Source organism: Callithrix jacchus, chromosome X, assembly GCF_049354715.1.
Source record: "Callithrix jacchus isolate 240 chromosome X, calJac240_pri, whole genome shotgun sequence".
NCBI classification, from domain to species: domain Eukaryota; kingdom Metazoa; phylum Chordata; class Mammalia; order Primates; family Cebidae; genus Callithrix; species Callithrix jacchus.
In genome coordinates, this window is record NC_133524.1 from 55904809 (window position 1) to 55919838 (window position 15030).

A 15030-nucleotide genomic window follows, 5' to 3' on the forward strand; every position below is an offset into this window, starting at 1 on the left:
ATTTAAGGATTGCAGAGACCTCAGTGTAGGATGCTGCTGTGTCCTGGTGTGAGGGGCAATGATGTGGGCCTGAGTTCGAACAGGGGTTATTGGAGGTGTATGTAGTGGCACAGAGGCCTTGCTATAGAAAATGCCTAATTCATATACCAAGGGGATGGGGGATTGCTTTACTTTTACTTGTTTCTGCCAGTTGGTTCTACATATTGCTGAGGGAGAAAAAAATCATTTTTACAAATTAGTTGAGAAGCATCACTTTACATTTTACAACTTAGTACTACTATTTGTCAGGTTCACACCTATGTTAGATATTTTTGCAAGTGATTTTTAATTCTTTTGTTTTATTTTAGCTCCTTTCCTTTCAGTAATATGTATTTTACATATTTCACCTAGTTTGCACTTTTTAAATTGACTATTCCTTTTATATTTAAAGAGAATTTATTTAAAATAATTCTATTGTATAATGCAAAGGTTTCTATCTTTTTCTCTCAGAATTAGGGTGCTTTCCCCTAATCTGGCCAAGGTCTGTTTCCTTGTGTTAGGAGCAGAGGTGAGTGCCCTGTGCTTGACATAAATGGCCTGCTTGCCTAGCATGAGAATGTTCGATATTTTCATGAGAACCCTTTCTTTCAGTCATATATAGGTAATGTTATTAAACTACATATAATTAACATGGGCAATTGCCAAGGGTCTACACAAATTCTCAAAACCATTTCAACATGGAAGAATGGCTTTTTCACATTTATCAAGAAAATTCCACTCATGTCAAAATCTGACTGAAGAATGTGGATTTTACTAACCATTTCAAATTATCAGTGGGTTTACTCCCCCACAGCAGAAATGCTCTTAAACATATCTCTTCCTTAAAGATTTTTTTTTTTAGTTTTCAGCCACCAGATCTTTCCTTTCTAGCCACTGTTTCACTAAACTTCCTCTAAACTCAAGAGCTTTTATCTTCTCCTTGGTATCTTCCCAGAAGTCATTCAGTATTTCTTACTTTTCTGTGTAGAAACATTGCATTTTCATCTAGTTTCTGCCTCAATTGTTGTATATATCACTCAATATTTAGTGCATAAGCCATTGAGGAGGTGAGGTCTGGTCTTAATCTGATGTTTTGTGTGAGGGTCAAAATGAGGATCCCAATCTGTGCAAGAATGACTTGAGGTATTTATAGTGGTAATGAGGGCCCTGCTATGGGGAAGGCCAACTTCATGTATGGGATTAAGAAGTTGCCTTATTCTCAGTTGTTTCTGCAAGCTTGTCTTATAAAAGAGGTAGAAGTACTGTCTTCCTCATGCTGAGAATATGAGTGAAAACATTAAGTTGACCATAGTCAAAATAGATAATGTTATGAAAATAACAAATCTTAAGTTTAAACGCTTAATAGTTTTGTGTTTTATGATATTTCTGGAAGATGTCTCCATTAAGCACTTTTTCCCAAAGCTTTTCAAGCATAAAAATTATGAGGATTCTGATCTTGGGAAGATAATATAGATACAAGGTGTCTTAATCTTCGTGCTAAGTAAAACAAAAACCCCAGATATTATGTACAAAGCAAACATAAGAAGGCCTTGAAACATAAAGAGAATGAATACTGGCTACGGACATCAGGTCCTGGAGAACAATATGATGATGAGTTTCATAAGTTTTTGTTTTGTCTGAGATATCCCAAATTGGGTACTGGAAAAGGTGGCAACTCAGAAAAACCAATCTATCCACACAAAAGAGTTCCAAAAAAGCCTGCTTACTTTAGCCGAGGGACCTGGAAAGAAGCAATATGACATACCAAAAACTTTTAGACAATAATTACTCTTCTTAAGCCAAAATCATAAAAAAGACTGACCCCAAGCCCACTTGCACTGGCAAAGGCGGGATACAAGCTAAGTCTTCCATTCTCATAAGGCTGAAACAGATGCTCAGACTCCTCTCCCCACAACCAAGATAATGTCAGACAAGTTACAGTAGAGATTCAGGACTTTCATCTGCACAGGTTGATAACAAACTCCTCACCATCTTGGTGTCACTAAAGACCACATAAGGAATCTAGTTTTCAACTTCCACTTAGCAGTATTAAAGTATCCCTCTCCCTCCCTACTTTTATTGTGCTGCAAGATATTTAATGGAACATTGGGACTGTCACACCCACCAGGGAGTAGTGAGACCACCCACCCCTTTGGTGGTCTAGGTGAAGTCAGAGAGTGAGTAGAAATGAAGGACTCCTACTACTCCCTGAAACTGAGATAGCAGTGTAGTCTGAGGGAGAAGCTGAAACCTACAACCTTATCCACCAGTAATGAGGAGCTGCTAACCAAATGTCCATGAATGCTAAGTTGGAAATTTGGACTTCTACTCTCACCTGGTAGTAACAGCTAACCCCATCATGCACTAATAGAGTGATATCAAAGAAATCCAGTTAAAATAAAAGGTTTGAATAAGCTCTAGACTCTTATAACAAACTCCCAAATGTCAGGTGTCAATCAAAAAACACTTTCAGACCAGGAACCAGGAATATATTAACCTGAATGGAAGAAGACAATAAGTAGATAACACCAACATGATGGAAATGTTAGAATTGTCTGGCAAAGATTTTAAAGCAGCCATTATGAAATGCTTCAGTGAGCAATTATGAACACCTCGGAACAAATGAAAAATAGTGTCAACAATGAAATAGAATGTCTCCTCAAATAAATAAGTAATTTGAAGAAGAACTTAAAAACACAATAGTGAAAATCAAAAACTGATCGAGTGTTTTTAAGAGTGGGATGGCTAGGACAGGAGAAAAAAATCACTGGAAGGAGGCAAGATAGCTGATTAGAAACAGCCAGAAGGAACATCTGACACAGAGGGATTGGGACATCAGGAAGACTGGCATGCTCCTAACAGATCTTCAGAGGGGAGGCATTGAAAGTGAGTAGAGGGAAGACACAGGTACAGGGCTGAAGTGAGAGGAAGGTGGGAAACCTGCTGCCATGCACCAGGATTCATTCCTGGTCCCCCAAAACTCCTGGGGAAGGAGTGAGTTGAGCAGGCAAGGAGCAACGCTCTCTTGCCACAGTCCTCTTGGTTACTGGCAGCAGGAGACCCCATAACCCCTGTGCATATTAGATCTGGCAGGGATAGCTGCTTAGAGAAGTGATAGGTGCAGAACTATCACTTCTGTGGAGCCCAGAGCATTTGGTGTGGGAGCATCTGTATATAGCATAGTCAGGGACATCCATCCCCCAAAGTTTACTACTTTCCCCAGGAGACTTTAACCCTAGGGGAATTGTTAGACCTGAACAGAACAGAGCAAACCACCCATGAAACAAGAACAATCTGATCCGAGCACTCCTCTGTTTGCTCACCTTTCTCAGGACCCCAGCCTAGCCACACCTGGTTGCATTTCAACCTCAGATGCCTAGGCAGGGTGTCTCCTGCAGGCCCAAATCATAGCTTCTGCACTGGCAGACAATGCTGACAGGTAGAGAGCTCCAGCAGAACAGCCTCCACAGATAATGCCTAGCCCACTCGTGCTCTCCCTCCAATGCAGCCTATCCTGTGCTGCTTTCCCTACATGCCCTTTCCCATGTCCAACCCTCAAATCACTTTGCTGGTGTGTATGTGCATGGGCAGAACTTGATTTCCCTTTCCTACCAGAGTACAAATGCATATGCACCCCACTGTGTCACTGCTGTTGGCGTGAGTGCACCCCACTGCACCCACCATGCCACCATTGCCATCAGAGGATTCATGGGCACTGAGACCACCAGCCAGGCACTTACCAGCACCCTGCCTCCATGTTGACACTGCTACCAGCATGAAACTATGCAAGGAGACCAGTGGACCCATCCCCACTTAGTAGTCACTGCCACCCTCATGAACACATCCACAGAGGAGATACATAGTCACACACCCACCAGCACAAATGCATAGAGTGATGCTGTCAGGGGCCCCTGTTCCCTGCATCATGCTGCCATCACTGCCACTGTGAACACCTGTGTGAATGCTGGCACACCTGCAACCATCAGCTCCCTGCCACAGCTGATGAGCATGCACACCATCTCGATGCCACTGCTGCTGGCACATGTGAAAGAGGCTGCATCACACAGCCACCACCCCGTGAAGTACTTTGGCTGGCACCACTCATCAGAATGTTGTGTCCAGCAGTTTGGGAACACATCAGTCCCTTCAGCATAGCAAGTTCCTAACCTTGAGGAACCAGAAAACAAAGCCAGGCACTCAATACCAAGCCCCCAGAATTAAAGCATGCAGTTCAGGAGTTCATATATGAGCCTTGGCCTTCAAAACTGTTCCGGAAAGAAGTCCAGTTGATCGAAGCCACCTTATACCACAAGCAAATCCCCAAGAACATCAGAGATACAAGAAAAAAAAAACTCAAACAGCATCTATAAAGATTGAAGGAACATCAGCCCATAAAGATGAGAAAGATTCAGTGCAAGAACTCTGGCAACTCAAAAAGCCAGATTCTCTTCTTATCTCCAAATGACCATGCTAGTTGCACAAAAATGGTTCTTAACAAAACTGAGATGGCTGAAATGACAGAACTAGAATTCAGAATATGGATAGGAAAAAAGAGCATCACCATACAGGTGAAAGTCAAAACCCAAACCATGAAATCTAAGGATTATAACAAAATTATATAGGAGATAATAGATAAAATGGCCATTATAAGAATAAAACAAACTGATATAATAGAGCTGAAAAAAACACTTTAAAAATGTCATAATGCAACCACAATTATTAAAACTGATATAATAGAGCTGAAAAAAACACTTTAAAAATGTCATAATGCAACCACAATTATTAAAACAGCATAATTGACCAAGCTGAGGAAAGAATTTCAGAGCTTGAAAACTGATTCTCTAAAATGACTCAGTCAGAGAAAAATAAATAAAACACAATGAAGAAGAATGAGCAAAACCTCTGAGAAATGTGGGATTATATAAAGATACCTTTTCTATGACTTATAGACATGCCTGAAAGAGAAGGAGAAACAGCAAGCAACTTGGAAATTTTATTTCAGGATATCATCCATGAAAATTTCCTGAACCTTGCTAGAGAGGCCAACATTCAAATTCAGGGAATGCAGACAACCCATGTGAAATACTAGACAAGGAGACCATCCCAAAGACACATGGTCATCAGATTCTCCAAGGGTGAAATGAAAGGAAAAATGTTACAGGCAACTAGAGAGAAAGAGCAGGTCACCTACAAAGGGAACCCTGTCAGGCAAACGGCAGACATGTCAGCAGAAACTCTAAGAGCCAGAAGAGATAGGAGGCCTATATTCAGCATTCTTAAATAAAGGAGTTTTCAACCAAGAATTTCTTTTCTGTCCAAACTAAGTTTTAAAGGCAAAGAAATATCCTTTTTAGACAAGCAAATGCTAAGGGAATTTATTACCATGAGACCTGCCCTACAAGAGGTTTTATAGAGAGTGCTAAATATGTAATGGAAAGACTGTTGTTACCAACCACTACAAAAACACACTGAAGTACGTAGACTAGTGACACTATGAAGCAACCACACAAACAAATCTGCATAGTAACCAGCTAACAACATCATGATGACAGGATTAAATTCACGCAGATCAATACCAACCTTGAATGTAAACAGACTAAATGCCCTAATTAAAAGGCAGAGTGGAAAGTTTGATAAAGGAGCAAAAATCCAATGATATGTTGTCTTCAAGAGACCCATCTCACATGCAATGACACCCATAGGCTCAAAGTAAAGAGTTGGAGAACAATCTACCAAGCAAACAGAAAAAAGTATTGCTATTCTAATTTCAGACAAAACAGACTATAAACTCACAAAGATCAAAAAGACAAAGCATTACATAATGATAAAGGACTCTATTCAATAAGAAGCCATAACTATCCTAAATATATATGCACCAAATACAGGAGCATCCAGATTCATAAAGCAAGTCCTTAGAGACCTACAAACAGATTTGGATAACTACATAATAATAGTGGAAGACCTTAACTCCCCACTGACAATATTAGACAGATCATAGAGGCACAAAATTGCCAGATATTTGAGACTTAACTCCAAACTTGACCAAATGGACCTAGCAGATGTCTACAGAACTCTTCATCCAAAAACAACAGAATACAGATTATTCTTATCTAAACATGGCACATACTCTAAAATCAACTACATCATTGGGCACTAATATGGTTTGGCTTTGTGTACTCACCCAAATCTCATATCAAGCTGTGATCCTCAATGTTGAAGGAAGGTCCTGGTGGGAGGTGATTGGATCATGGAGGTGAACTTTCCCCTTGCTGTTCTCAGACAGTGAATGAGTTCTCATGGGATCTGGTGGTTTAAAGTGTGTAACACTTCACTTTTGCTCTCTGCCTCCTGCTGGCCATGAGAAGACATGCTTACTTCCCCTTCACCTTCTGTCATAATGATAAATTTCCTGAGGCCTCCCCAGCCATGTCTCCTTTGGAACTGTGAGCCAATTAAAACTCTTTTTTTCATAAATTACCCAGTGTCTGGTAGTTCTTTAGAGCAGTGTGAAAATGGACTAATACAGGCATAAAACAATCCTCCACAAATAAAAAAAAATTAATTCATATCAATTACACACTTGGATGACAGCACAATAAAAATAGAAATAAATGCTAAGAAAATCACTCAAAAGCATACAACAAGATGGAAATTAAACAACTTACTCCTGAATGACTTCTGGGTAAATAATGATATTAAGCCAGAAATCAAGAAATTCTTTGAAACAAACAAGAGAAAGATACAACATATTAGAATCTCTGGGACACAGGCAAAGGAGAGTTAACAAGGAAGTTTATAGCACTAATCATGCATATCAGAAAGTTAGAAAGATCTCAAATTAACTACCTCACATGACAATGAAGGGAGTTAGAGACACAAAAGCAAATCAACTATAAAGCTAGCAGAAGACAAGAAATAACCAAAATCCAGGATAAACTGAAGGAAATTGAGATGCAAAAACTGATACAAAAGATTAATGAATCCAGTAGCTTATTTGTTGAGTTAATAAGATAGACCACTAGCTAGACTAATAAAAACGAAGAGAGAGAATATTCAAATAAACAATGAGAAATGACAAAGGGGAAATTACCAATAACCCCACAGAAATGCAAAAAACCCTCAGACAATATTATAAACAAGCTAGAAAACCTAGAGAAAGTGAATAAATTCCTGGAAACATACAAACTTTCAAGATTGAACCAGAAAGAGATGGAATCCTTGAACAGACCAGTAATGAGTCCTGCAATTGAAGCAGTAATAAAACACCACAACCAAAAAAAGCCCAGGACTAGGTGAATTCACAACCAAATTCTACCAGATGTATAAAGAAGAATGGGAACCATTCCTACTAAAACTGTTTCAAAAAATTGAGGAGGAAATATTCCTTCCTAACTCATTTTAGGAGGCCAGCATCATCTCATACCAAAACATGGTGGGGACACAACAAAAAAAGAAAACTTCAGGCCAATATCTGTAAAGAACATATATTCAGAAATACTTTACAAAATATTAGCAAACTAAATTCAGCAGTGTATCAAAAAAGTAATCCACCGTGATTAAGTAGGTTTTACCCATGGAAATCAAGGTTGGTTTAGCATATGCAAATCAATAAATGTGATTCACCACATAAACAAAACTGTAAACAAAAATCACATACACACACACACACACACACACACAGAGCTCTCAAAGGAAATGCCAACTGTACAGAAGACAGAAAGAAGCAGCACACCATTTTTCAAATGCTGAAAGAAAAATATCCTGTGAAGCTAGAATCCTATATTCTACAAAAATATTTTTCAGAAATGAAGGAATTATCATAATGGAAAACTAAGAAATTGTTACTCAGCCAAGCTACCTAAAAAGAATGGCCAAGAGAAGTTTTACATGGAAAAAAATAATGAAAGAAGGAATTTTGAAAGAAGGAAGGAAAAAAGATCATAGTAAGCAAACAATAGACTTCTTCAGCTTTCTAAATTATGTTTGATAAAGTAAAAACTTCAGTGCTCTGTGATGTGGTTTTAAATGTGTGTAGAAGAAATATTAAGATGCTTATTTTATAAACAGTGAGGGTTAGGAAATGCAATGGGTGGTAAGATTTCCACACTTCACTTGAACTGATAAAATATATCCTATAAGTTACCTATATGTAATGTAGTATCAGTAAAAGAAAACCGTACAAAGAGATACACTCAAAAATACCAGGTGAATAAAAATAAAATTATATAAAGTTTACACAAAGTCTATAGAAAGGGAGAAAAAAATTGAAGCAAAAACAGAATGCAAATAGAAAACAAATAATAAAATGTCAGACTTAAGCTATAGCATATCAATAATTACATTAATGTAAGTGGACGAAATATTCCAGTATTCAGAATGGATTGAAAAACATAATCCAATGATATGCTATCTACAAAAAAATCGCTTTTAATATCAAATGCCGAAGAGGTAGGTTGGTAATAAAAGCATGAGAAAAACCAGGCATGGTGGCTCACACCTGTAATGCCAGCGCTCTGGGAGGCTGAGGTGGGTGGATCTCTTTAGCTCAGGAGTTCCAGAACAGCCTAGGCAACATAAGGTGAGCTCACTTCTACCAAAAAAAAAAAAAAAGAAAGAAAAGGAAAATTAAAAATTAACTAGGTGTGGTGATGCATGCCTGTAGTCCCAGCTACTTGGAAGGCTGAGGTGGCAAGATCACTTGAGCAGAGGAGGGCAAGGCTGCAGTAAGCTGAGATCGCACCACTACACTACAGCTTGGGCAACAGAGCAAGACCTTGTATCCAAAAAACAAATGAAAAAGATATATATACAAATATTAATTTTAAAAAACCCCATAGATACCTATGTTAATCTCACATAAAGTAGACTTCAAGCCTCAGAAAATTACCAGAGAAAGGGTAAACATTCTTTAATTTTTTTGTTTTTTTGATACAGGGTCTTGCTCTGTTGCCATGCACCAGGCTGGAGTGCAGTGACGCAATCTTGGCTCACTGCAGCTTCTGTCTCCCGAGTTGAAGCAATTCTCCTGCCTCAGCCTCCTGAGTAGCTGAGACCACAGGTGCACACCACCACGGCCAGCTAATTTTTGTATTTTTTAGTAGATACAGGGTTTCACCATGGTCTTGATCTCTTGACCTCGTGATCCGCCCACCTCGGCCTCCCAAAGTGCTGGGATTACAGGCATGAGCCACCATGCCTGGCCAACATTCTTTAATTATTAAAGGGTCAATCCACCAAGAGAACATAGCAATCCTAAATGTGTTTGCACCAAACAACAGAGCTATACAATATGTGAAACAAAATCTGACAATTGAAATGAGAAGTTGGAAAAATCCACAATTATAGTTGGAGACTTCAATAACTTACTCTCAGAATTTGATAGAACTATTAGACAGAAAATCATCAAAAGTATAAAAAAATTGAATAATACAATCCTCAAATGGGATCTAATTTTTTCTGTATACTGTCAGGCATACAGGCACTTGTAGGGAATTCAGAGAGAAGTAAAATGTCATTTTTATCTTTAAGTAGATGAGCAGTCTAAAACAAAAACTAAAGTAAGACATATATATGACTAATTGAAATACAATGCAAAATAAGGTGTGTGCCCATAAGACTGGCATAAAGTGAATGCTGTCAGTTAAGAACAGGTAAGTTTTCTAGAATGTATGGCTATAAGTGAAATATTAGTCCTTTTTAAGTGTTATTGAGCAAGATTATTGAGTAAATTCAAAACAAACTCCTTATAGATTTTCTGTTATTCAATTTTAAGAATTCTAGTTTTTATACTGTTCAGATGGGATTGGTAAAGGAAATGTGACTGTTCCCTTGGAATTTACTCAAGTCTCTTGAAATAGTTGTAGTATCAAAGGTTCTACTTCATTCTGTTCTTGTGGATGTATGTGATCACCACAACTGGGAGCCTGTTCACCATCTTAGTCATAAACTCTAGTGCTGAGCTCCACACACCCATGTACTTCTTCCTGGCGAATCTCTCCTTCAATGATACCTGTTTTGTGTCTACCACAGTGCCCAAGATGCTAGTAATTACTTGGATCCAGAATAGTACTTTTTATTGTATTTGTGGGTCTAGATTCTTTCTTTGTGTATATGATGGCCTATGACTATTATGTAGTGGTATTTTACCCCCTCCACTGTATCAAAACCTCGAGTTAATGCACCTTATGTTTTCCTGGTGGCTGGATCATCGGGCCTCATTAACATTTCCCCCCTGTTTCCCTTCCTGAAGCCCAGTTCTTCTTTTTATCTTCAGTTTTTTTGAACAATAATATGACTTATCTTATACATGTTCTGCCATTGTAAGTTGGGAGTATTGGGACCTTTGGTTTCCAAAGTCCAAAGGGGAAGACTTGTGCCCAAGAAGTTGTATTTAATGAGCTACACCCAGAGCCTCAACCATATCTGATTTTAATGATCTAACTGATGAGATCTGAGACTTTTGAGCTTCAGGGATTTAGATGAGATTTTGAACTTTGAGCTGATGTTGTTGTAGTAGGATAAGAATTCTGGGGACCTTGGACAGAGTGGTTTGTATTTTTCATTTTCTGCATATGTGAATGTTTGGAGGGCAAAGGGAAGACTGGGTAGGCATAATTAACATGCCTCCCCCAATATGTCCATGTCATGATTATTGAATCAAACACTAATCCAGGCACTACTATGAAGAACTTTTACAGATATAATTAAAGTCCCAGGCCAGGCATGGTGGCTCACATCTGTAATCTCAGCACTTTGAGAGACCAAGGCGGATGGATCACCTGAGGTCAGGAGTTTGAGACCAGCCTAGTCAACATGGCAAAACCCCATTTCTACTAAAAATATAAAAATTCGCCTCATGTGGTGTCGGGTGCCTGCAATCCCAGCTACTTAGGAGGCTGAGGAAGGAGAATCACTTGAATCCGGGAGGTGGAGGCTGCAGTGAGCTGAGATTGTGCCACTGCACTAGAGTCTGGGTGACAGAGTGAGTCTCCCTCTTTAAGAAAAGTAATAACAAAATAAGATAATTAAAGTCTTAAGTCAATTGACCCTAAGATTATCTAGGTAGATATGATCAAACTAGACAAGCCCTTTAAAAGCCATTTTCTCTGGCTTAGAGCAGAAGAATAAGCTGGAAAGATGCAAAACATAAGGATTCAACGGTTGTTGTGGCTTTGATAATGGAGGGGGGCATATGCAAGGAATGGAGAGATGCATCTAGTAGTTGAGTGACATACAGCTAATAGGTACCAACAGGTAGCAAGGAAACAGGTAGCTTAGTCTCACAACCTCAGAGAAATGAATTCTGCCTACAGTCTTAAGGAGTACAAAAGTAGATTCTCTGAAACTTTGTATCCTATGAACTCCATCTCTGTATCCTAACTTCTCTCTGCCTTTGGTAATCGCTATTTTATACCTGGTTTCTATGAAGTCTTGTTTAGATGACTACAGAAGTGACTCAGAGATTCTAATTGTGGGAAGATTTTCATATTAAATTTTCTATTACTATGTTTCTATATATTTGACTTCTTTTCTTTTCTTTTTTTTAGATTCCACATATAACAGATTCCATACAGTATTTTTCTTTCTGTGTCTGGCTTATTTCTTTTAATATCATGACCCTAGCTTTATTCTTACTTACATTTTCTTCCTTATCTATCCATTTATTTTTAGCATTTCTGTATTAATAGTTGACCTTCAGCATATATTTGTTGAACGCCTACTATGTGCTAGCTGAATATAATAAGCCAGACACAGAAAGAAGAATACTGTATGGTCTCTCTTATATGTGGAATCTAAAATAAAGAAAAGAAAAGAAAAAGTCAAATACATAGAAATCGAGTATAAAATAGTGATTACCAAAGGCAGAGAGAAGTTAGGATATAGAGATGGAGTTCATATGGTACAAAGTTTCAGTCATGTAGGATGAATGTCTAGAGATCTAAAGAACAGCTTGAGGACTATAGTTAATAATATTGTATTGGATTTATTTCTGAAATTTCTAATCTGTTTCATTGGTTCATGTATCTGTTGTTTCATTAGATCAGATAATGTAACACCTCCTGTTTTGTTCTTTCTGGTGAAGACTGCTTCAGCTAAAAAGGGTCACTTGTGGTTTCATATGAACTTTAGAATTATTTTTTCTGTTTAAGTAAAAATGGCACTGAAATTTTGATAGGGATTGCATTGAATTTTTAGGTTGCTTTGAGTGGTATAATATTAATTCTTCCAATCCATGAACACAAGCTATCTTTTCATTCATTGCATCTTCTTTAGTTTCTTTCATTAGTGTTTTATAGTTTCCAGTGAGCAGATCTTTCATCTCTTTGGTTAAATTTACTTCTAAGTATCATAACTTTTGATGCTTTTGTAAATAGAATTATAAATTTTTTGTATACTTCATTAGCATATAGAAATGGTACTGATTTTATATGTCAATTTTGTATGATTTTATTTATTCTAACAGTTTTTTAGTGGAGTCCAGAGTTTTCCATATGTAATTTCCTCCACAATCAGAGACAATTAAATGTCTTCCTCTCTGAATTGGTTACCTATCATTTTTTACTTGCCTAATTGCTCTGGCTAGGACTCCCAGTACTCTGTTGAGTAGAAATTTTAAGAGTGAGAATCTTTGTAGTTTTCCTGATCTCAGAGGAAAAGTTCTCAATGTTTCACTATTGAATATAATGTGAGCTCTGAGCTTGTTATATATGACCTCAATTTAATTGAGATAATTCCTTCTACATCTATTTTGCTAAGAGCTTTTAATCATGAAATAATGTTGAATTTTTTCAATTTTTTTTCTGTATCTGTTGAGATAATCACACAGCTTTTGTCTTTTATTCTGTTAATGTAGTAGATCATGTTTATTAATTTGCACTTGTTGAACTATAAGCATTTGTTGTATCCTAAGGATAAATCCCACTTGGTCATGGTGAATGGTTCTTTTCATGTGTTGCTGAATTCAGTTGGCTAGTATTTTGTTGAAGATTTTGTCATCTATGTTCATTAAGGGTATTAGCCAGTAATTTTCTTTTCTTTTAGTGTCAATTTCTGGCTTAGGTATCAGGATAGCACCGGCCTTATAAAAAGAATTTGGAAATATTCCTTTCTCTTCAATTTTCTGGAAAATTTTTGAAGAATTGGTATTAGTTCTCCTTTAAATGTTTGGTAGAATTCAGTCATGAAGGTCTCAGGTCCTGGGCTTTTCTTGAGGACAGGTGAGAGACTTTTTGATTACCCATTCAATCTTCTTACTCATATTGATCTGTGTAGATTTCTATTTCTTCATGATTCAGTGTTGGTAAGTTGCATTTTTCTAGAAATTTAACCATTTCTTCCAGATTATTCAATTTTTTGGCATAAAATTGTTCATAGCAATCTTTTATAATCCTTTATATTTCTATTACCAGTTATAATGTCTCCTTTTTCATTTCTGAATGTATTCGAGTCTTTCTTTCTTTTATTTTAAATCTTTAATCAAATTACAAATGTTATCAGCCATGATTAGCTTTCTATAAGCAATTTTGTTTACTGTGTACAGATCGGTGTCAATGAAATAAAAAATAAAACTGAATACTAGGCAAAGAACTTTATTAACCTTGGTTTCAAACTTGATTCCCAGGCTTCTTTGGCTTAATGCGCTGCAATGAATGAATTGTGTATAAGCAAAAACTGAAAAGAGATGCAGTGTCCAAGAGGCTTGGGCCTAAAAATATTTGAGATCTAGATTTTATCAGATCCATAAACAAAATTTTCTTAAAAAGCAGTCATAATATAAAATAGCATCTTTCAGTAACTTCTCCAAGTTTTATCTTCAGAAGTTGACTCCAAGTTTTATCTTCAGAAGTTGACTCATCAAAATTTTCCACAAATCTGGAACTTCATCATCATCATCCTCTCTAGTAGCAAGCGGTGCTTTTCCATCCACAGATTTTCTGGGCAGAGCTTCAGCCAATCTCCTTAAACTAGTCAGATTGTCTGCACCAAGTTAGTTTAGTATGCTGGGTCCTATTTCTGTTAGCTGCTCTGTCTCAGCATGACCTGTAATGGTGAAAGTGTGGGCTGTCAGAGATGCCTGAACTTTAGGGTTGTTAAAGCAGATCATTGCTCCTTTGTAAACATATTCATCTCTTTAATACCAGAGATACTGTTTACCCCTAACTTCTTTAAGGAGAACTGAAGTTTTTTATCATTTGCTGTGGCTGTTCTATGAATCACCTTCTTTCTGTGAGCAGCTCCTTTCCCACCGATGCGCACTTGTGCCTGCAGTTTGGTGAGTTTTTCCTGGTTCATGATTGTTTCTTTCATCTTGTCGGAGTGGATAAGGGGCCATGCAGGGGACTAGGGTTGGTGCTCAAGGGGTCTTGGGTGGACCAGCTGAGATTAGGTGCATACATGCGGGGACACAAGATGACAGTTCTTCTTTTTTATTAGGTTAGCTAAAGGTTTGTCAATTTTATTTAGCTTCTTTTCAATTCTTATTTTCACTTACCTTTTCTATTTTTTTTTTCTGGTCTCTATTTCATTTACTTCTGCTTTGATCTTTATTATTTCCTTTTCATCTCCTAACTTTGAACGCAGTTTATTCTTCTCTTTCTAGTTATTTAAGGTATAACCTTAGATGTTTCTTATTTTTTTTCCCCAGCGGGTGAATATATTACAATGAAAATTAGATAATATCAAAACTCAACAATATATCTATAACCATATTTCAATGAAAATTTATGGACTTAAATGTATAAATAGTAAAGATAAAAGCAGGAATTAAAAAATAAGCAATCATTATATAATAGCTTAAAGAGAAAGAAAACTTGATTCCTTGAAAGAACTAAAATAAAAATTTTTCGAATAACACTAATGAAACCAATTAAGAGGTATAAACAACCAATATCAGGACTGAAAAAGAATAATAATAAAAAAAACTTCAGAAACTACAGCTAGAAAGAGGACATAATGAAAAATTTTGTATTAACAAGTATGAATATTCAGTGAATATGAAAGACTACTAGAATG

The 15030-nt window shown here is 37.1% G+C and overlaps 1 pseudogene; it reads right to left on the bottom strand.

The window, feature by feature from the left end:
• Window positions 1-13784: 13784 nt before the first annotated feature.
• On the bottom strand, window positions 13785-14325 carry LOC100390253 (transcription factor BTF3 pseudogene; annotated as a pseudogene).
• Window positions 14326-15030: the final 705 nt, after the last annotated feature.